This window comes from Neodiprion lecontei, chromosome 3 (genome assembly GCF_021901455.1).
Source record: "Neodiprion lecontei isolate iyNeoLeco1 chromosome 3, iyNeoLeco1.1, whole genome shotgun sequence".
Taxonomy (NCBI): Eukaryota; Metazoa; Arthropoda; class Insecta; order Hymenoptera; family Diprionidae; genus Neodiprion; species Neodiprion lecontei.
In genome coordinates this window covers 20,152,332-20,175,490 of record NC_060262.1, presented here as the reverse complement: position 1 = coordinate 20,175,490, position 23,159 = coordinate 20,152,332, and the positions used below count along the sequence as shown (strand labels likewise).

At 40.9% G+C, this 23,159-nt stretch overlaps 1 protein-coding gene across 1 annotated transcript in view; it reads left to right on the top strand.

The window, feature by feature from the left end:
• Positions 1-23,159, top strand: part of LOC107223203 (limbic system-associated membrane protein) — a 216,212-nt gene that overhangs the window by 49,652 nt on the left and 143,401 nt on the right. Inside the window, exon 2 of the mRNA XM_046734358.1 lies at positions 14,493-14,580. The gene's annotated coding sequence lies outside the window, so the exon portion shown is untranslated. The remainder of the gene's footprint in view (positions 1-14,492; positions 14,581-23,159) is intronic.

Genomic DNA, 23,159 nt, shown 5'->3' with positions numbered 1-23,159 from the left:
TATCTAGCCCTCGTCTTGAATTAATGCTCCAGTATATTGCTTACCTTAATTTCCTTAGAGGTGCAGCTCTATATTCTCTCATCTTGAGCCCGATCAGAATGCAACAATTATGTACATCCAACACAGAACAATTTTCAATCTATACAGCAGAAGGCGTCGCACTATAAACGCGTTATACTTCGAACCAGGTGCGAAATTGGGGGGAAGATAAACACGCGGAATACTTCATCTATCAGAGGTCTGTACAGAATCCACAGCTCCATGAAAGGTCCATATCCATGGTGGATCTCTAACAGACAACTACAGAAATTCACTATATTTATAGTCATATTAAAGTCGCTGATGGATATCTATTGGACGTCTATGAATATTCATGCACATAAGTGGAGGTACTATAGATAACCACTGGGCGGCGAATGATGGCTCTCCTCTTTCGCCATAAAAGAGAGCACCAAATTACACAAACCCCTAGCAATTCAGATCTTTCGTTTACTCTGAATTTCGTCCGGTATCTACGTATTTCGTAGTCTATCTAGCCTAGGCCTTGGACATTTTATCTAGGGCAGAACAAAATGTGCAAATGATAGATTCTCATATTTTTCATGAAACGTAAACAGGATTAGATGATATAAATATAAATTTCTTCCCCACAAAATCCATCATATCTCCGATGTTCATCTATTTGGATATGTGTAGTAGAATTCTGCTAAATATACAACAAGGCGGATGTTTGGATCTCTGATGGAACTGGACTGTACTTCATTTCGGTTACCATGAATACTTATCAGAGGTATTGCATATCCATGATCGATGTCCGTGGTATATCCATCGGAAGTAAATGTTCCGTGTGGGTACTGTCAAGCTCATTCGAAGCTGGTTTGAAATCAGCATGGAAACAGTCCATTTCACACTAGCGAACTCTTAGCGGAAGTGTGTATTTGAGGATTCGGCTTACGTACTGCGAGATACGGGACGGAACAGCTTGTTGATTCCTTTTCCAGCGAGTATCGCGTTCCTTAGTCGCACGCTGGGTATACATGTAGATATAAGCGACTCCGCCTGGGTGAAAGCGAGGAATCTTTTCACTCGGGCGAAAGATAGGAATCCATTTAATTCTCTCGCCAGTTTTCCCCCTCTTTCTCTCTCCCCCTGTATCTTCCAAGCTTCGAAAGCTATCTATTCGTCCACCTCTCTCTTTGGTGAAGTCTGCAAATGGGAACAGTTTCATTTGTCAAGTTTATCTCTATACTGCAATTCACTGTATTCCACCGTGCTGCCGCTGCTGCAACCAGCTCCGGCTAAATTAAGTTCAGGCTTTCTCTGATGAGAAAATTTTCTTTGCAAAGCTTCATTACGAAATGATACTGTTACTTTTTCAAACTATTACAACTTTATACTCCTCTACAAATTCATCAAACTATTCGTGCCGCAGTGCTCACTGCCTTGTTTCTTGGTATTACGATGTCTAATATGGTTATACTTTTACCATCGTTACCTCCGCTTCCGTTGCTTGTTTCAACTTGCGAATACCACAATTTTATTGCAATAGTTGCTGTTGTTTCAACTCGCCACTTCATATCCCAGTTACTAATTTCATTACTGCGCAGTATTTTATACCACCCCACGATCATACTCGTTACCGCAGCCGGAGCTTAACCGTTATCGAAATTCAGGGACTTGTCGCCTATCTGTGAGGGTATAATTTTACTGGCTATAGGCCGTGTCTGATTCGAAGGGCTGTTCCTTATCGCAATTCGGTTCGATTTGAATACGGGCAAACCGTGGCCGCCTTCGAGTTGTGCATGGTTGTGTGGAAGTTGTCGGTGTGTATCAGCGCCACCCCTTCCTTCTCGCTCGGCGGTCCTGCGGGAAGCTTCGGCTATGAAATTACAATTTCAAATCAATCTCTGCGCGAAAGCTGACAGGCTGCAGATGGGGCAGCCATTCAGCGGAAAATCGAGGAGGGAGAGGGCGGACCGCAGCTAACTTCACTGTGAGTGGTAAATCCGCGAGGTAAAACCGAAGTGGCTTGGGGCTAGAGTATAACGGTCTTTGGCTGTCTCTCTGCATGCATTCGTTGCATGAAATTTCTGGTGTGTATAAAAGATGAAAAGAAGGAAAAATGAAGAATTTCACCGACTGGCTCGGTTGAAACTGAATTGGTTGGTTTTCACAGCATCTGACGCGATTTCACACATCGTTTACACAACGCGTACAATGTACACGTAATGCATATATATACGTGTATAACTATAACATAGCATAGCCAGCCGAAGTGATTTATCGAGGCTGCAGTCGTTTCCTCACGAGCAATTTATTCCAAAACTTTTTTACCGTTATATTTATTCCATTCCCCAAGTGAAGCTTGTCTGTTTGCGTGTGCAAGCTGACTGGCTGCAGGGTGTTCGTACGGGTTTAGCTTTTATCAGCGTGTATTCGCGTCACACCGCACGCTACACTTGACATTAAATGATTCCGTTATCGCGCGAATCGCTCTCCAGGCTCTCATATTCGCCTTGATGCGGAGTAAAAAGGAGAGGAAAGATAAGAAGAACGAACACTTTATTCTCCTATTTTTACACCTTGATATTTTTCCTCCTGCAATATATTGCCGCTATTGTTATTTCTTCACATCACTCGATTCTCGCGGTCGCATCTACCTTATATTACACTCGGATTATACAATCGGAATTCGACAATATCTTTGTATTTTACCGACTGTCTGCTGAGAAAGAGGGGTGAAAAGACAGACACAGACAGAGAATAAGGGAGGAAACTGAAGGGGGAGAGAACGTGAAAATTTATTCACCGAAATTCGGTAAGCTGCGTATCTGCGAGGAATTGTTCACAAAGCTAAGCTTGTTGTTAAATTAACCGTCAAGTGAACGGCAATTAATTGAGTTAAACTGCGGGGAGGAGATAAAATGACTGATGAACGTTGACGTTCCTTACTGTTACAACGAAGCAGGTGTAGGTTTTATATACATCATACATGTGTACGTAATATCGTTGGTTAAGTGAGCCAAGGGCAGAAATTTATTTCCCTCATTCGTTTTAAAGCTCGTCTTAATTCATACGTACCTACAGGATAATTCAATCAAGATTTATGCCATTTTGGTGTACGAAATTACATACCTATTTCAAACCGGTTTTCGATTCTGAGATTAAAAAATTTTCTACTCTTTTTCAGCCGTGCGCGGAATAAAATAAAAATTTCCCAATTATTCGTAGGTAGAATATGAATTTATTCAACATAATACGAAATCAGAAAAATATGCTGAGAGTCAAATTTGAAATCATAGAAAAAATACTGCATGACGATAATTTTTACGAAAATGGTTGATATTTGTGGCACGTATCGGTGAGATTTCGATTTATCCATGATGTGGATCTGAAATTCGTCAGATTCACTTTCAGATTCACGAACCTGGCTCCCACATTGAGTAAAAAATTGAAAAATCCTCATTTGACCTGCATTTATTTGATTTAACGAAGTGGCCTACTTTCAAATACACTCTGTTTGACCGAAGAAATACAATTCACTTGTAACTATGAAACTAAAAATGGCTTAATTGAATCAACGTCATACGATTTGATTTAATAACACGAATCCGTTCCAGACTACCAACAAAATATTTAGTCGATCTTACCTTATAATATATTCAAACTCGTAGAATATTCACATCGCTTTATATTAAGCTTCATATTAAAATGAAGTTGCTTCAAGTTCCATTAAACTTACGAAATTGCTTCATAAAATATATTTCATCGACAATCCGGAATGGACTCGTTTCTTTCTGTCAGTTAAAATTTTCTGCATTGAAAAAGACAATTTGTTATTTCACTATCATTGGGAGAAATATTTCGACCAAGTCAATTAAAGCATGATAAAATTCGATGAAATAAAATACATTTGAATTACTTATTACTTGTTTAAATACGAAGCAAAAAAAAAAAAAAATGATATAAAAATTCCATCACGTTCCTTGCCGATTTTACATCTGGCGACGCGAAGACGGGAAACAGTTAGGAAATTCAACTGGCGCATCATGAAAAAAGTAACTAAATTAACGGACACCCTGCAGTCGTAAACTCCTCGACGGCCGGGGGTCGCAAGCAGGGAACGGAATAACATGTAAAAAGAAAAACTAAGGCGCGGAGGGACGAGGGTGAAAAAGAACATTGCCACGGTAAGTCTCGTTGAACACGAAGAGGATTGCGGGCATGCGACGTGGAATGCGGGTCGGATCGCAACGGGTTTTTACACAACGAACGACGGGGCGTCGCGTCGCCTAGCGTCGGGTTGCTTGGACGTTGGGCAGTTCGCCAAATCAGTCCCAAGTGCTCCTTGTTCCCGCTGCTAGCCTCACCCACACCTATGCCGTATACTCCCCGAGCCACGCGATATCCGTTTCACGTGTCCACCTATCGCCAAGACACCCGCATTCTCCTTCTTTTCGTCTCTCCCTGCAAGCCGCAGACGCGTTTTGATGTAACATGATACACGGAATGTTTGCAGGCTTACCATTTTTCAGCTTACATCATCGTCAGCTCGGAAATCAATCAGTGGTTTTTTCCTCAATGTCAGATTTCTAAACCTTGCTCTTTTGGCGTTGCATTGGTTTTGACCAAATCTTCGACTCTGCTGTGAAGAGTGCGGTTTTTTTTTGAAGTTATACTTCTTTAGGCGCGTTATGAAAAACTGATGAGAGTGAAATTTCAAGATGCGCGCGCATCACTGTAACACAAAATTAAAAGGATGAAGTTGCCCACTCAACCGAATTCATTAAGTCTCGAAAAAAAGCTAATGTTGGTACGCTTATCGCTTCTGATCACTGTTTTCATATTTATTTATAATATTTATCCACATGGTTTTAGTTTTTACAGTCACAACACGTGTTTTATTTTCATACAAGTGCGAATTATATATGTGGCAATAAAATATATTCAGTAGTGATTTAAATTGAATATTTGGATTAATATTATTTACTATTTGTGAATATTAGTGAAAAAATTGTGCTAAAATACTTTTTTTTTTAATGGCTTGTAAAGACGGGTTTGAATACGACAGGAAAATTTACAGTTTCTCTGAACCTTCGTACAGTTCTTGTTTTTAATTTGCTCGTCGTATCTCAAATATATTATCCAATCAAATTGTCCGACACAATTTCAATTTCTCTTACAATTTAAAGACTCAGGGATATTTTGTAATTGTACTGATTTTGAATTACCGCAAGATTCGTTCGACCCGTGTAACTGTTTATAGAATTACATTTCTATACTAGTTTCAAGAATGAAACAGCGCAAATGATTGCAAAATTTTGTGATAAAACATACACGATCGACAATAGAATATTCGTAATAATCTTGTTTTCATTGCATTTTTACACTTAAAAAGAACCGGGTTCAATATTCCTTAAGTTATTTACAAACTACTGTTACGGTATTAATTTTTTTAGTCGACCCATTTTCGTACTCGACCCTTTTCGTTAGAATTTACGATTATCGCGAGGTGTATTAAGTAAATCTCGAAACGAAGCTAATCTCAACTTATCGATACAAAATCTGAAAGTATTTTCAGAGGCTGAAAAAAATATGCGTCAAGATTTTTGGATTTCTATTACGATTAGTTCGACCTTTGTAACACCCTGATTCGCAGTTTTACCTGCCTTGGATCCACGTCGCCGTAAAATTCCGAAATTCCCTGTTCGAAATGAAGACAAAAGCTCGGGCTAGACTTTTTACGGTAACGAAACCCGGGAGGTTTGACTCGAGTTACGAGGTGTCAACTTCGTAAAACGCGATACGAACTTTCCTTCTGTTTCTCTCTAGTTTTCCTCTTCTCCTCCACCGTTTTTCCCCTCACTCGCTCGCTGACTCCCTCGTTTCGGTTGTTACAGACTGGAGGAATGCCTCGCCATAGGACGCGCCTCGTGTCAAAAGCTTTCCTCGACGGCGTTGGTGAGCTTGCGCAAAAGTTGGCTAAAACGTACGTGACGTTGATTAAGTTTCATCCAGGACTCCGTTGCTGTCGCCTTGTCGTTTTCCGCCCCTTTCCAGTGTGACACGCTTTTTACCCTACAGTTACAGAGCTCTGTGACCTCTCTCTAGACTCTCTTGACCGTGGAAACGGTTCATATCATCGCCGTGTACGTATAACGTCAGGGTGATACGTAGTTTGGCGTTGAAGTGTAATTTGCCGTGCTTTTCATTCTCTTTACAAAGATACGGGGACATTGATGACGCGATTTACGTGCTTACCTTTCGGAATGGACAGCAGCTTGGTGACGTTCGGAAATTTTCACGTTGCGGGATTAGGTATAAACGAGCTGTACCGTCTGGATCAAAAGCAGAGAGATAGAAACTAACCCTAAAACTAATACCCAGCAATCTTATCTGCATCGACTGGCACCTCCGTATTTTTATTTTAGAAATATCGAATACTTTTCCACACTTAATTGTCATCCCTTCGAAGAAAGGAATTTTCGGAAATTGGTACAGTCGGAAACGTGCTTCGAAAATGATAGTCACCAATCCAAGGCTTGGTAATTTATTCGTAAAGGATCTTGTTGTTGAAGTGAAGGAACTTGTGTTACGAATTTGGAAAAATCGAAGAGAGCAAAATGATAAATGATTATTTTTCATGCTTCAAGGGATGAATAATTGGTTATCATAACTATCAAGGGTGGTGTTTATTTGCCCTGAACTAATAAAACACAGGCGAAAGGTTAATCGCGATTCAATTGATTCAGGACAACGGCTGATACGAGTAGATTTTTCGTTGCAAACGTTATATTTTACCACGGGCGTTAAAAATTGATTCAACCTTATAAAGAGGAGGAGAAATGTGCTACACGACGGCGGATCGACGTGGCGTGTGGAATAACCAGTCTCCTCTCGTTTGCGCCTACTCACCCCAACCCTCGTTACGAAACTTTCGTTGCTTCTGTGGGGCGCAGTTTTGAAGCTCTGAAAGTTTGGCATCGAGCTGCAATTTTCTACTTCAAGTTATTAGGAAACAAGTGGTTCGACAGTTTCTACGACGTGACTGTTACTCGCTTGAATGTAATCGATATTGAACGATTGAGTAAGGAATTACCCGTGGATGCGAAAAACTATTTTGCAAAACTGGCGAAATTTGAACAGTATAACGTACGACGTAGTAGACTGTTTCAAAATAGGGCAACACACGTTGTGTGTACCGGGACAGTCTTTTGAAACTTGAAAATCAACTGCGCTTGCGCGAGTTTTATCGGCTATTCGCCCAGGCTGGCCATCCCGAGTTTTCAGCCGTCAAACTGTTTCTGGCGGCGATGCAGTTGATACGAATTTTCGAGGTTAGAATCTCAAATAATTGAGGCAGTGACTCGGAAAGGTTTGGAAAGCATTTGTTATTGGATCGGAAAGTCGATTCTTCAAAAAACGGTCGTAATTTAACGCTTATGCTCTTTGAAAATTCAAACGTACACATTTTGCGTACGTTGGCCCGCCTGCATCGCAGACGAAACTATCGCTGCGGGAAGATTTCGCCGACCAATGAGATCGAATTATTTGGCACATGCGCAGTTGATTTCAAGTTTCAAGAGATTGTCCCGGTATACATTTTTTATCGGCCGTGACAAGATGTGAACATTGGTTTCTGTTGTACGAAAAATCTTTCGGGAAATGTAGGATTCTAGATCAAGTCTAAAGCCGGTCCCAGACACATTCCGAGTATCCGCAAGTGCAATTATTCACGCGTATAGCTGATGTCAAGTCTAACTTCCCACACCACTCGTGGATACTTGTGTGTACTTGGACTTGGGTAGCCTCGTAATTATTCGCTCGTTTTCGACTGTCCTGCTCCCAAGCATACGCAAAGGATGGCGAGGATTACCGAGTAGTCTGGCAGTTAATCCACGAGTACGACAACGAGTTAAATTTTCATTTGATTCGCGACAATTTACCAACAGCGATCAGAAAAAGGCCGAATGTCGAAACTCGACAATACTAACGACGTGTCTGAGACCGGCTTAAGAGATGACTGACAGGCTGTGACTTTTTAGTGTTTTAATGATTCGTTGAAAAAATATACTTATTTCAGTTTCTTTGCAGACAAGCAATCATGTAATAGCAGAATTTGGATTCTTTGTAACTGTTGTTTCAAATGACGAACTGAAACCGATTTTTCGAGGTTGATTACAATAAATACGCTATCATTTGTATCGTAACGGAGTGGGCGTTACAGAATATAATAATCGGGTTCGCGAGTTTATTGAGAGACTTATCAGGTAGCGAAATTAAATGTTTGAAGGAAAATGCTTTTAATGGAAAAAATGCGTGTCTACGGTTTAAAGTCGGTAACAAGACTGTTTTTACAATAATGTTGGTTGACGCAGCGACCTTATTCATTTCATAATATATGAGAACTCTTGTATATCTTTTATTTATGGTGACTTCTAGATCATTAGAAAGGGGGGTAAGACGGGGGATTTCACCCTTTGTAACGATGTTAAAACTGCATGATTATTTTGAAAAATTCCGCGAAGAAACTGGAATGCGTACGCGAAGATAATAGAAAAGAGGATTTTACTCAAACCCGCAAAAAAAGAGGGACACATGCAGGTTCTTGGTAAAAAATATCCCAGTGGAATATGTTTTTTACCATTTTAATGTAGCAGACTTTAGTCTGCACACAGTGGTTTTTACTGTTTTAGAGTAAATCCTGCATTTTACGAAGTATATTTTACCGAAAAACCTGCAATATCCCTATTTTCGTCCAGTTTGAAGTAAAATCTGCTGCTTTAGTCGCTGCATCTGTATATTTTTTTTTACAAATTAATCATATGAGAAAGACTCGCACAGTCTTGAGCTCAAAATCATATATCTCTGAAAGATTTTTTTGTACCGCTAAAACCAATCTTCGGACCTCGTTTCAACCAAAAAAAAAAAAATAATAATCCAAAGCTTTCGACTGAAAATGGTTAATTTAAGTGACTGCTAATCTGGCTTTCAACAATTGTAATCATGGTCGGTAGTCAAACATTTTGACTCGCCACGAGAATTTATCAACTGTCAAATTTTTAGTTGAAATATTCCCTCGACCATTAGTTCTTGAAACAGTGAAATCCAGCTAAACGACGAAGCTCGAACTTGCCTTTACGTAATAGCCAGAAGCTCGTATCATGCTCGCATCGACATCACTCTAATCGGACCATTCGAGTGATCGATGTCGCACGGATAGCCGGTTATTAATGCACAAAAAATATCTCCTCAGTTGAGACGATCCATCAGGCTGGAAAACAGATTTTGAGGTGTGACGACAGTGTCACGAAAGGAAACATTGTGTTCACACACACACGCACACACACACACACACAGATTAAGAAATCATAAACGAAAAAAAGTGTATCGATGTGGTATAAATGACATGGAAAAAAGCTCCGGAAGACTTTTCGTGCCGCAGCTTGAAGTAGCTCGGGAAACTGGAATCCCATGCGAAATGTATAAGCCGTGACGAATGGCCACGAGGGATTCGCCTGATTGAAATTCCCCTTACACACCGACGCTTCGATCGCTGTCTTGACGGGTAAGACGGCGAAGCTTTGCAGGGGTCCGAAAAAGGCTTCGGCAAATGTTTGCGCCCCGCGTTTCCCATGCTTGAAGGCCGTGTAAAATGTGGCTGGGCACACATGCGTTACGTAGGTACTATCCCAAGCCCTGAGTCTGCAGGCCAGCGAATCGTTCAAAGCCGCGTCGCCCGAGATTAGGAAATATACGAAGCTGCGCCGGGCCAACCGTGATTATACAAACTCCTCTTCTCGCCTCTCTCTTTCCCGTTTCGCGCCCCGAGCGAGCGGCTTCGAAGCCCGGTTGGATCGGGGATGAATATTTCATCAAGCAAACACGGGGCGAACCTGTTCCGCCAAAGTCAACTTCACAATACGTGCCCATCGGAAGTGCGATCACCTATTTGAATGAATTTATACCGGGTCGGTACCCTTCTCTGGTTATACTCGCGTCAGGTGACCCTTATAACAACCGATTTGTGCTGTTTGCAGCTCAACTTCGACCGTCGTCGTATCGCCGACTTTGCTAAACGCCACGATTTTCACACTGGCGGCTGGTAAGGACGCCGTAATTTTATACCAGAAGTCCGGAAAGTCGTGAAAATAGCCAAATCGATGCTTAAGGAAATCAATATGTCGTAGGAACTAATTATTATAGAATATAGTTGGCTTCAGTGTTGCCAGAAGGCTGACGGACAAATCTAGGATAATTTTGAGATTCTCCTAAGCCAGAAAGAAAATCCTCCTGAATTTAGTTAGAAAATTTTTAAACGACGAAGCAAGATTGAATCAAGTTTGTACAATGTCACGTATATGGTTGACATGTAGCAATACAGTCTACTTTTTAGAACAAGCTGTTTCTATATCCAGAATGCTTCAACCTACCGGCAATTCTGGCATTTAATTTACCGATAGAATCTCATACCAACTCAAGTGGTCGCCTTTAGCTCACCGTACTTATTGCATAGAAAATAACAAACAAGGCCAGTAAAAACTGAAAAATTGAAGAGCAAAGCGTAAATGTGACAATTCCTCAAATTGGTCCCGAAAAAACTGCCAGAACTTTTTTCCATCTATTTTTTTTTCCGGAAGCTTCCAAATATTCTTAAATTCAAGAGGACTTTTCCTAATCTTGTAACACTGGTCAGCTCAGGTTAGGTTAGATTAGGCTGGGTATGAATGAACGAATCGTGTCAAGTGTAGTCTATGATGTTAAAACAATAAACATCAACTTTGAATTTTCATAAAGCTTTCAAGAACTTAGTGTGTTCTATCAAAAAATTGATATCAGCAATCTATGGTAATCATGCAGTTCCCACGATACATCGGTTTACTTAATAGTTCGTTTTCTTCGAGACATTTTCCTGGTTTCGAAAAAGCTTTTTTCGAAAACTGAATTTGCTGTATTCGAAGACGCTCTGTTTCGATTGATGCCTACGCAATTGATTTTTTATGTTACTGGAAATTCGTCTTTAACACGACTTCTATCCCTTAAACAACGCAGACTTGCCATTAAGTTTGGATTGTAAGACTTCAAGACTTCTCCAAACTTCCCAGATCCAAAATTGTAATTTTCTAGGTGCCCCTTGTCTTTGTTCATTAGGAATAATTTTATCGTTGAAATTTGTTTCTACTAATTTTCTCATATCTAATAATAAATCGTCAATCAAAACTGAATCACGCATATTGCACCGCACGTACTTATATGCGAAGTATTTCACCGGGTCTATAATATTTGCAACGACGTAGGAGTGGAACTATAGTTCGTTCGTAGAAATTTCCTAACTTTTTCATGGATTTCTTCATGCAAAAGAAAAATCCTGACTATTGCAGGCCTAAGCCAGGGTTTTCTGAGGGACAATCTTCAAAACGATTTTACCCGAGAATAAAATTTGATTTCATGCCTCGACTCACGGTTAGTTCGAAAGAACTGTTATTTCAATAGCCCGAGTCAAAAAATCCGAACCGGCATCGTCTCGTTTTTCATTGAATTCAGCGTCGAACAGAGAAATTGAAATTTATATAATTCCATGCAAAAAAAAAAAAAAAAAAATGGTGTCACCATTAACATTTTCCTCCAAATGCAAAAGAAGTTACCCAAAAACAGTGCACCCACAATTGGTTGAGATTGTGAATTCTTTGAAACGTGAAAGCAAGGTCAATCAAGCCCGAGGCAATGATCGGCAGGAGTGAGTGTGCGATGCCATAAACAAATCGTTGGTATCTTCCCCCGTATTTTCGGTTCGTCGGCGAGCAATCCATCGGCAGCATTGACGGAGCGGCGCCAAATTGTTTTGGCATTTCTCCAGACTGATTTCCCCGCACAAATTCGACAAGCTTCACTCCGCGCCTCGGCCTTGCCCTCCTCAGTTTTTCTTTCCCCCTCCTTCCGATTTCCTTCATCTCTTTTCCCTCTCTGTTATCTAAAACCTCTCCCCCCCCCCCCCCCTCCCCTCCCCTCCCCTCCCTTTCCTTCGCTCTTTTCCTTCACCCCCTTCGGTGCTCCTTTGAGGCCGAATGAAACTCTTGGAAGTATATACGCGGCCTCGATATTCCAGGAGCAGAGCCTACGTGGGCCTGACGATCCGCGTCTCGACGACGTAATCCTCCGTTTGCTGCACGATGGTGTAGCCGAATTTACCTAAAAAACATTTCTTCTGCATCGTCGTGTAATCTCGCCGTTTCATTCTTCCAGAATATCTCAACCCTCATCAAACCACCCCGAAAATATTCCCCTCGTCGCGTCTGTGTCTATGCATGTTATACAGCCATGGGTACGCATATATGTACGCCGCTTCGTGTACTCTTTAATCCTGATGTTAAATGTATATACCTATATATGGGGTATTCCATGACATCTCGATCGAGATTCTATCTCGGTGTATCAGATTGGATTTATAATTTTTTGTACGAAAGTACATGACGAACAACGAAGTTGCAATTTTTTAAGTATTTTTTGACCCAACGTATCTGAAGTATGGTTTAAAAACTTGAAACAAAAACCTACACTTTGTGAAATCTGAAAAAATTCAGGGAAAACTTGTGAAAAATAAAAAAAAAATTTCCCACCCATTAGAAGATGCAGATTTTATAACTTCAAAGGATACATGAGAAAAATAAAAAAAGTATTATTATTATTATTATTAAGAATGCACGTTTTGTGTACATGTTTTTTTTTATGTCAAAAATGCAATCGATTAATAATAATTTTTCATTTTTCTTATTTATCTTTAGAAGTTATAAAATCTTCATCTTCTAATAAGTGTAAAAAGTTTTCTTATGTTTCATAAGATTTTTCTGAATTTTTTTAGATCTTAGAAAGCGGGTGTTTTTGTTTCAAGTATTTAAATCGTAATCCAGATACGCTGGGTCGAAAAATTCTGACAAAAATTGCGATTGCGTTTTTTGTCATGCAATTTCATACGAAAAATTATAAAGCTAATCTGAGAATCAACGTAGAATTGAGATCGAGCTGTCTTGGAATACCCCATATATATACAAATGGTGTATTTCATGTCAATAAGTCCATGTACCTCACCCCTTTCGATTTCAATCAGTTTTTTTGTGCCGGAATTGGAGTCTTTTTTGTTTTTATTATATTCCGCGATCTAAGTAGATAACGGAATCATAAAAATAACGTGATTCTGAAAATCTATTTGGATCGAGGCATGTATAAAAAAATACAAATACGATATGGAAAAACAAAAATATGCGAAAGAAATAGGAAGTATTGAGATCCCATTATCACGTGGTGTTCAAAACAGAGATTTGAATTATGCATTAAATTTTTTCAATGCATTGGCGGTTCCATTAAAAATTTAAACTTAATGGTTAACGTATCATTTTCTATTAAGAATTGTACAACCCTGGCTCAAAAGCCACAATTTAAACTATAAAATCAGTTTGAATTATTTCAAAATTTGGAAAATGGTGATTTCGGAATTGATTTTGCGATTTCTTATTTCTTTCCTGATGCTTTTTTGGGTTGGTAAGAACATCACACTAAAAAGTGATGCAAATCGAAGGTGGTGAGGTACATAGGTTGTTCATTTAACGTGGAATGCCCCATACATGCAGTATGCGTACACGTATTCAATTGCATCTATTTGGTTTTTTAATTCTCTCATCACCTTGCTCTATTTTTTTTTTCACCCACAATGCGGATGAACTGGGATCGCAAAATGGATCGACCAAAGACGGACACCAAATATATTTCCAACGGTTTTTGTGGCTACTCCAAGTTCGAATAAGTTCAAACACTTTAAATTGTGCAACGAAACTCACAGCAACAGAGCGAATGTTTGGATAACACGAAATGGATCATCTTGCTTTTTTTGGGCTCGCTTATATGAACAGGTCAAACGCTCGATTTATAGCTGAAACTATTATACGCGCAATTTAGAAAGTACAATTTTCTTTTTGCGCTTTGAAATAATTTCATTCATACACGGGATTGATGAAGAAAAATTACACGTGTGAAGCGGAACTGCGCTTATTTATTATTCATAGGGAGTTTATGAGCGAGGGGAGAGAGACTGAAATTACAAAAATAGACATTATCATGACTGGATAAAGGCTGGCTCAAATTGTACTTAATACCTTCATATCCGTATGGATGCATGGGCTGTAATTTACAACCGTTAGCTGTGGCGCCGTGCATAAACTAGATTATAAAATATGCAGGTAGCCGCGGATCGCTTGCGGGACATCGCTGAATCGATCGTGGAGTGGTTTATTTTTTATTTCATGTTTTAGTCCTTTTTCAAACAGTAAAAAGGAACGCACGTGCACGCAGGCTCATCAGGAACACAACGAGGCAGCCATGCTTTCGTGTAAAATATAATTACATTCGCCGATATGTATCTAATTATAGGATACAGCTACACACGGTCATAATTGCTGGAATATGTGTTCTAATTTTTTATTCATTCTTCAATCTTTCAGAATTACGGATACTCAAGGCTGCCGTCAGCATTTGGATCGAACGACGTGCATCAGTAGCTGTATCGATTATTACATCGTGGATAAACTAGTGAGTACTTTCCTAATTGAATTTCATTCAACAGTTGCCACGCTTCAAAGAAATTTGTAAATATTACGGTAATGAAGTCTATTTCTATTATTTATTTCTATTTTCTTCTTGCGTAGAAATTCGAACGACTTTTATTTTTTCAAATAATTTGACTCACTTGTGATTCTTGAAATTACGGTAAAGGTTGAACAAAGTTTTCACCAATCAATGAAAGTAGTCTAAGAAAATATAAACAAATATTAATCAAATAGTAATGAATTTTCTCGAAATCTGTGTAGTAAGTTTTATGCTCAATTGCGAAATGAGTTTTGAGTCCAAACATCAATCGAACAAAAAGCTCGCAGTTAAAAATTTCCCTAAAGTCAAGTCGAAACGTACGTTTAATTAAAAAATGTCATTTGTGCCGTAAACATGGATTGAAGTTTTTTTAAGACCTTCTTGGAGTTTCTAAAACTATGAAAATAGCTTGAATATTAATCACCGCACGAGAAGCAAGCATTCGTGTACTCCGGGTTATCTTCATGGCGTTGGTTCGGCTAAGCCGGCTGATCCATAGATCACAAGTTTGTTAGACAAAATTTTGCGCCCTCAAATCCGCATGTAAACTATAACCGTGAGCAGACTGCACGCGAGCTAAAATTCCAGGTGTGATCTATTATCGTTTCGCAGACCGCGTGCATTAAATACCGAGGTACACACCAGCCGCGTTCCCTATGTTCACGAGGACTTGGTCTCGATGAGCTTGCATGGCCGTCGTCCCGTTTATATCTGACTAAAAATTTTATCCGTCCACATGCGAACGAAAATAATGAAGCAATCAAATGGAAAGGCGACGGTAAACAAGTTGAAAAATTTCATCCCGACAACTGCTGAACCAGAATCATGCACGCGGTTTGCTGCCGTTGTATAAATTTACCCATTGCGCCGAGGCATTGATTGATGCAGCGATGCAGCGATTTTGATCAAATTATACAGCTCTAATTTTTTAACGCAACACTTGCACAGCGACGGAAATAACTGGGGTCAGTGGATGTGTCAGTTGCATTTCTAATCAGGATCAAACTCTCTCCAAAATTTCCAAAAGAAATCAACCATTCCAAAGTGCTTATAATTGTACGTGGATTTCTGAGTGACTGTTCAAGTGGGTTTTCTGTAAGGACGTGAGTGGCCGAAGACTGTACGGTTTTGAAAAACTTTACTACAGTGTGCACCATAAACGAATTCACACTCGAAGTAGAATTTCTCCTTGGTGAGTGTACGAGGAATGATCGAAATAGACTTGCCAATCGACAGGCACACCTCCGGGTGGAAAGTAATCATGTCCGATGAGACAAAACAGGAGTAGAGAACTTGGTCTGGGTGATTCCTGCTCCCGTAGGGATATATCAGGCGGTCAACGTGGTCCCCCAGGCGCGTAACAAAGGGAAGCCGTAGGCTCAGCGTCAAAAGCGCCAATCCCGCATTTGCATTGATTAGGTATTGACATTGTTGCAAACCCGACGCGTATAGCAATTCCGGCAACAGCCAATAGCGCGTGACTGGAATGGGTAATCAGTGGCATGGACAGATAAATGGCTATTCACTGGTTAAAATTAGATTCCGGTGCACAGTTCTGTTATTGCATCGACGACCCCTCGTTGCAGAGCCCGTGCATTCCGATAATCGAAACCAGCTGATTCAGCGCCCTGTTATAATTAGCAGTTATTTGTTAATCAAAGATCTATTAGGCAGCCCTCATGCGATGCACGCTCGGTACACAATCGCGAAAATGAATAGCTCTCTCTCTCCGGTGCCTGCATAAAGAACGGAATTAGCATTGGCGCTGATTCCCCGTATGGATGAAGGGTGCCGGTGAAAGCTCTGCAGTGGATAAGTAATTCGGTTGAGTGACATCCGCCGCGTTTTCGGAAAATACGAGGTCGTTCCGGAGCTTCTTTCCATAAAGTTTTCGGTACGACTGGCAAAAACTAAGCGGGCCTCCGGCCGCGCATTTTGTGCACACGGGTAATACGGGAGTCTCTAATTGGCAGTGAGCTGCCGCGTCGCGACGCTTGGAAATGCCGGCCAGCAACTCCCTCTTCAACATTTTAATAAACATTTCCCGGATTTCTGTTGCCGGGTACCCAGCGGGCAGGTATTCATATAATGAGCGCATCGCAGAAATTGTCCAACAGTCTACGAAGACGAGAAAAAGGCACCGGAAGCTCGAGGTGGGGAACGGGGAAGGGTAGAGGGTGACGCCTACGTCGAGAACGACGGTGCGCTATCACCCCGGAACACTCCGGTGTCTCGGTCGGGATGAGACTCTCGTAGGGGTGGGTATTAGGAGAAAATACAGTGCATCATCAACGCCCAGATAAGCCGCTTAGGATGGTCTTGTACGAATGTACCTCGCTTCCCAGACCCACACCCTTCACCTACGATATTCCACAACCCAGTTTTTAAGCGGTACTTTGGCCCACTCGGAACCCGACGGAGGTCATTGCCACGTTTCGTTCTCAACCCATGGCCAAAGTGGGAGTAAAGACCATGTAGGGTACGTTTCTGATTGAAACGCTGGATGAGGATCACGAAGAGAAAGAGAGCGCAATGGTTACGTTTGTCATTAACGAAGTGACATGATCGTTGAACTTGAGTGGAGCAATTTTTAAAGATTTAGTAATAGTTTGGTTACAGACTTGAAGTTTGGTATACACTTTGGAGAAAGTATAACGACTTCACGCGACACTACTTAAAACTCTTTGGTGTTACGTGAACTCATTAATTCAGGTCATACCCAATCGTCTAAAGTCCTTCAAAGACACTCCAAGCGACGTTAACTGAGATTCGCTTCTCTGGTCGTAAAGTCATTTAAATTCATTCAGCGCATCATTTATCAGGTCATTCGAATTCACCGAAACTCGTGTGAAAATAGAGCTCAGTAGTAATTAGTTTGAACACTTTTCAAGTCAGTTTTGGTATTCCGTACAACCTAAAGTACATTTCGAAGTGACTCAAGTTCGTAGAAAAGTGTTTCAAAGTGTTTTGGAATCCCGAAGTCGAGTCTGATTCTATCAGCCTGTCTGGCATTGCTGAATATTATAAAATAGTCTGCAACACAGTGGTCGATAGCAACGCGTAGCAGACTGTCAATCATCTTCCCATCCATGCGATGAAATAGGACGCCAAAGTGGCATCGGCTGAGGTAAAATGGCATTGGCTTATAAGCGTGCGGTGAAGAGAAATAAGGAAAACAGTATTTTTCAATAATGGATAACGCGGTGACAGGGGAGGGTGAAGGCGACACCTCATCCCGAGGGATCGGACAATCGTGGCTGTGCCAGATGTCGGGAAAAAAGGTTTCTCGATTGTTTTCGCACTAAGGGAATTGAGCCGTGGTCGCGTAGGGGCGAAAACTTTCGGATGGATCCTCCAAGCGCCGCTATCGAGGTCACAGTGGTAATGCTATACGGGAAGAGTTTCACGGTAGAAGTTGCAGAGGTAACTTCGATCGGTCCGCGTCTTCACGCCTCTCTCAACCCTTCCGAAGTAACTCTCCTCAACGACGAACAAAAAGTGAGGGGGAAAAAAACTGGTGTGACGTAGACGCAAACAAGTCTTCCGGCCTTCGGGGATTCCACCTGAGTGTCTGTATTTCGTTGGAGTTCACAGCCCGCGAAGTGTCAGCTCGTGCAGGCGACTGTCGGCAGGGTGGCAGGCAGACAGGTGGCATCAAATTATTGCAAACAATTACGTTTAATGAGAAGGTTAACGCCGCCAGACGCTGGGCTCGCGCAAACGGGGATGCAAATGTTCCGGTGCCGAGTAATTAGCAAACGCAGATGGGACGACTCGGGCCGCGAACCACCATCCCTGGATATTTCCCTCACCCGTTCCCTCTCTTCCTACTTCTCTTCTCGAGATCACCCTCCATAGACTCGAAGTCATCACCTGATAGGACAATTCCAGACTCGTGCCGGTCCCTCGTTCACCTTTTATCTAATATCGTTGGCGCGTTTGAACGATTTTCTTCTCACACTTGAGCGACGCGATGGATGAATTTCGGTCTCTTTTGAACAATATCCCTTCTCAAGTATGCCGCGCAGCTTTGAACCCTCTTCGCTAGACCTGTAATCTGTTATCTAAGGGATCTTGAACCTTGCAAACTTTGCTGACCTTGTTACTTCAATATTCTGCAAATAGTGTGTATAGTTTTCAATGCACTAATATTCGATCTTATACATGATCTCTGGTATTGCGCAGGATGAAAGACCGCTTCATCGTATGAGCGTGAAAGATTTTTCCGAATTCCGATTCTTTCCGAAATAACTCGTTGTAACATTGAACGGATGATCTGAAATTGAAACTACGGTTTGTGCGAACCCCTCGACAAAACGTAGCTTCAACTTTCATTACGTCTCCGTAACTTGGAAAAGCATCACTTCGTAGCAGGTAGAGTTTCGCACGGTCAAACTTCAAAAGGCTAGCAACTTACGGTGATAAACCATTGTACCCAAACAATTCCATTCGGAGAGGCTAAAGCTTCAAAGATTGATCCTAGATTGGGTGTGTCAAGTTCATAGACATTGGGTATCACTATCATGCCAATCGTGTTCTGCGTGCAGGTACCAGTATAATGTCATTATCCCTGTGAATCGTTCACAAGTATTAGGGTCCGTGTCGTATATTTTCAAAATTTTTCATCCCGATCCTCCGATGATTTCCTTCCACGCCTGATCGCCTTTGGCTCGAATCGGTTATTGTTGATTGCTCGAGCCAAATGGCTACGACCGGATAAGGACAGTCCGGTGCTCAAGTCCAGCGTCGAGAGGACAGTTAAATTCCATCCCGTACTCAGGGCCGTCTCCGGAACAACCCCCCCACCCACCACTTTTCAGAGGCTTTCGGAGAATGGTCGAAAAGAGCTGCCCGTTATCCTGGTACCAACCCGGCACTTTAATATTCTTAAGGCTCTTTATGCCCTCCTATATCACGTTATCTTCGTCCCACGCGCCGGCTCGCGAGACTGAAAATTTGGCCTGCGATCGGAACGAGATCCGCCTCGGCTAAATAGCAACAAGGATAAGTCGAACCGCCTTCACCACTCATGTTCCTCAATTTTCCGAGTGCTTTGCAAGCTTTTGAACGTGACAACTTGAGAAATAACAATTGGACAGTATTCGCTTAACGATCAATGCTGTTCAATGCTCAAACCAGCATTGACCCTACCGATGATTCAATTTAACGTTGTCGATTTCTACCTTAGAAACTTCCATTCTCGTGCTATTCGATCAGTGGTCTGATTTTTCATTAAACTGATGCAATACCATCGGATATACGAAGAACATGAAAAATCCGGATGACTTTTCCGTGAAAAATGTACGAGCGTGGGTGTACAGCGTAGGTCTTTGAGGTTAGACAGAGTGTAATCTGTTTTAAATTACTTTCGTTATTGACAATTTCTTGCCTTTGCCGGTGCCGCATACTCGACAGATAATATTCATTTCGTAACACTCTTTCCGTTATATTAAATCTCCCCGTTCTCCAATTACACGATACCTGCAATATCGGCATGTGAAACACCATTATTATTCCGAAACGAGCAAACAAAACAGGAAACAATTCCGTCAGAGGCTTTCATGAAAAAATAAAAAAAATTGTTCAGGGGATTGCCGATGAAAACGTACCATTTCTATTTGTTGTAATGATCATTCAGTGCCACCGAAGGCAATTCATTTCTATCTCATGTTGACCTGAAGCGCACGGATCTCCACCATTATTACGCACTGCAGGTAGTCAAGTGATTAAAAAGGATAAAAATTGTATTTGCAATGCAGCCCGCAACAGCATTGCAATTTTTGTTTTATTCAATCACACGTTCTCAATTACGAACTTAAATTTTCTGTTATGGTTTCAACTGGTTTGTCAACTGATGTCTCTTTCCAAAATATGTAAAAAAAATCTGTAAAGTACGGTAAAATTGTTGGTCCAAGATACCAGGTATTTCTGGTTATTTCTTAACGCATTCCAGAAAATTCCAAAAAAAAAACTGACCAAATGAGTTCTTCTCAAATCGACAACGATTAGAAACATTCCTGGATTGTTATTTTCTTAACCGGATACGATGTCTGCGTAAGTCAATATAACAAGTCCGGTGGTTAGATTGCAACTGAGTTTGTTGTTAATTAGCAGTGATTTGTGAATAACCACGGCCACAATTACCGACAGGTCTGCTTAGAGGCGCCAGGAAACTTTCAATTTCCCAGAATATGTATCCGAGATTAATAGGGGTTCAATTAGCTACCCTTCCATCAACCTCCTACACAAAATTTTCAGAATATCGCGGCACGTTTCGCGGCCACCCAACAACCTCTCGGTGAATGATTCGATTCAGTGTGGAGTTACTCTGACTCCCTTTTGTTGAAGTTCATTTTCGGTGGCTAACTTACGTAAATGTTCATCATTTTGTAAGTTCGGTAATTTTATTCGTGTTCATTGAAAAGGTTCCATCGATATTTCAAATAAAATTTCACGATCTGACCAGAAATGAAAAAGATTCATTGACGAAACGGGTATCTCAAATTTTCGAAATTTGTGAAACACTTGTTTCAGTTTTTGGGCTCTTCGTGTTTGCTGTGAATATCCTCGTAAAAGTTCCAATGAGAATCTAGGTTCATTTCTTTTTATATTATATAGGCAATTGTCAGGTTCCTTTGCTTTTTAGTGTTTTAACATCAAATTCTGTAATCATATTGAGTTATTTGCTCATAAACTCTATCTAAACTTAAATTTTTCTCAGGCAATGAGCATAGTTACACGAATGAAGTGGCTGATTGAGAGCAAAGGGTTCGAACCTGACCGATTGATTCCCAAATGTTACACAGAGCATGCCGAGAATTCTGTACTATAATGTATGTATCTTTCGTCTTCGTCATAGAACTTGGTAAAAAGACCCTATCATTGGTGGAAATTTATTGCTGCTAACATTTTAGTATTGTCACAAAAATAACTAGGAACTGGTAACTTTCTCAAAAAATACAGCGATAATACCTGACTTGTGAGAGTCAAGCTCGTATAATTCGCGCGTACTCACTTTAGTCCTTGTTACAAAGGAGCTTTCGCTGTCTCTGTCGTAAGTGAGCTGGAATCTGAAGTTGGGATTGGAAGTCATGATGCCGAAGATTTTCGCACTTCAAAGTACGGGAAACGAAACGACTCGTGAGTTTGTTCAACGGATGCAGTAACACTGCGAAATTAAATAGCTCGGTGAAAGTAATCGGGTATCATCAGTGCCCAAATCATATTAGCGGGATAAAAAAAAAAAATTCAAACAACCCTAATCCTGCCGCAGGTCCGGCTCTCCAAGGCCGCCGTTTTATGATTAGGGTTTCTCATATAACTTAACGAAATTTCCATAAGGCGTGAAGGGGAGAGAGTGTCGCGCATCATTGGAAGAAAGGTCATAAAGTATAACCCTTCTCCCACGGGCTGAAAAGCCATTGCAGGGAACTGTGGATTAGGGGTGTTTGGAAGGGTGACGGTGCCTGCGGCCAGGACGAAGAATCCCGTTACATCCAAGAGAAGAAAATTTTATCACGAGTAATAAAACCGACCTGGCGTCTCTGTGTGCCGCCATATCAGCGTCTGATATTGCTGATACAAAGGAGAAAGGAACAGGGGACGAAAGAAGAAGAGTCGCTACAATAAACAGTCAGGGTGTTAAAAATCTTTGACAGAGTTATAAGGCGGCAAATGCAATCAAAAATAAATAGAGAAATTTCGTTGAACGTTAAATGTAAGAAGAACGTTTGACGCCAGTTATAAGTGGAAGAACAAATAATCGGTTATTTTCTGCATCAAATTAAAATAAGAACAAGTTAGGAATAATTTTTGCGTCAATTTTCAATTATAACTACGTCTAGTACTCATAATAATCGAAATACGGGAACGTGTAACAATCTTTAGCCATCTCCTTGTTTTTTTTTTAAATCCTGTCAATCTTCTAAAATCGTTAATATGCACCGATGCTTGTGAAAAAAGTGAAAGAATCTTGTTGAAGAACAAATTCAGAAGGCTTGCAGCTTTCCATTTGAATATTCATACCTACGTGCTCGGTAAATGATCATCGGGTCAAGTGTTTTTTGGAATATATAATGCTTCGCGTTTCGTTTGAAGGCATCGATTTCCATCGTGTTGGAATGTTTTCAAGTTAGATATGCAAGAGGTTCAGCGAAGTTTGTGCCAACTGAAGAGAAATACTCGGTCCCAAGTTAGGTGATGCTTAAGAAGCCCCTCGTTTCTTCTCTGCCGTCAAATTTCTCGCGTATATTCCCAATCATCTCGCTGTAACGAGAATTATTTATAATTGAATCACGATTCTATCGGAATCAACGATCCGTTTTTCCCTCCTCCGTATGACTCGGATATTTATCTTTGATTCGCGTTCATTATTGACGCGGGAATTCGCCCCCTCGAATAATATCTCAAATCTCTGCCCGGGTACCATGGAGTAATTCACTTGTAACCTACTTTCTTGTTTACCGATAATAATCACTCGGCATACCAATTTCTCATGCTCCAAGGAATTTTCGTCGGGTTTT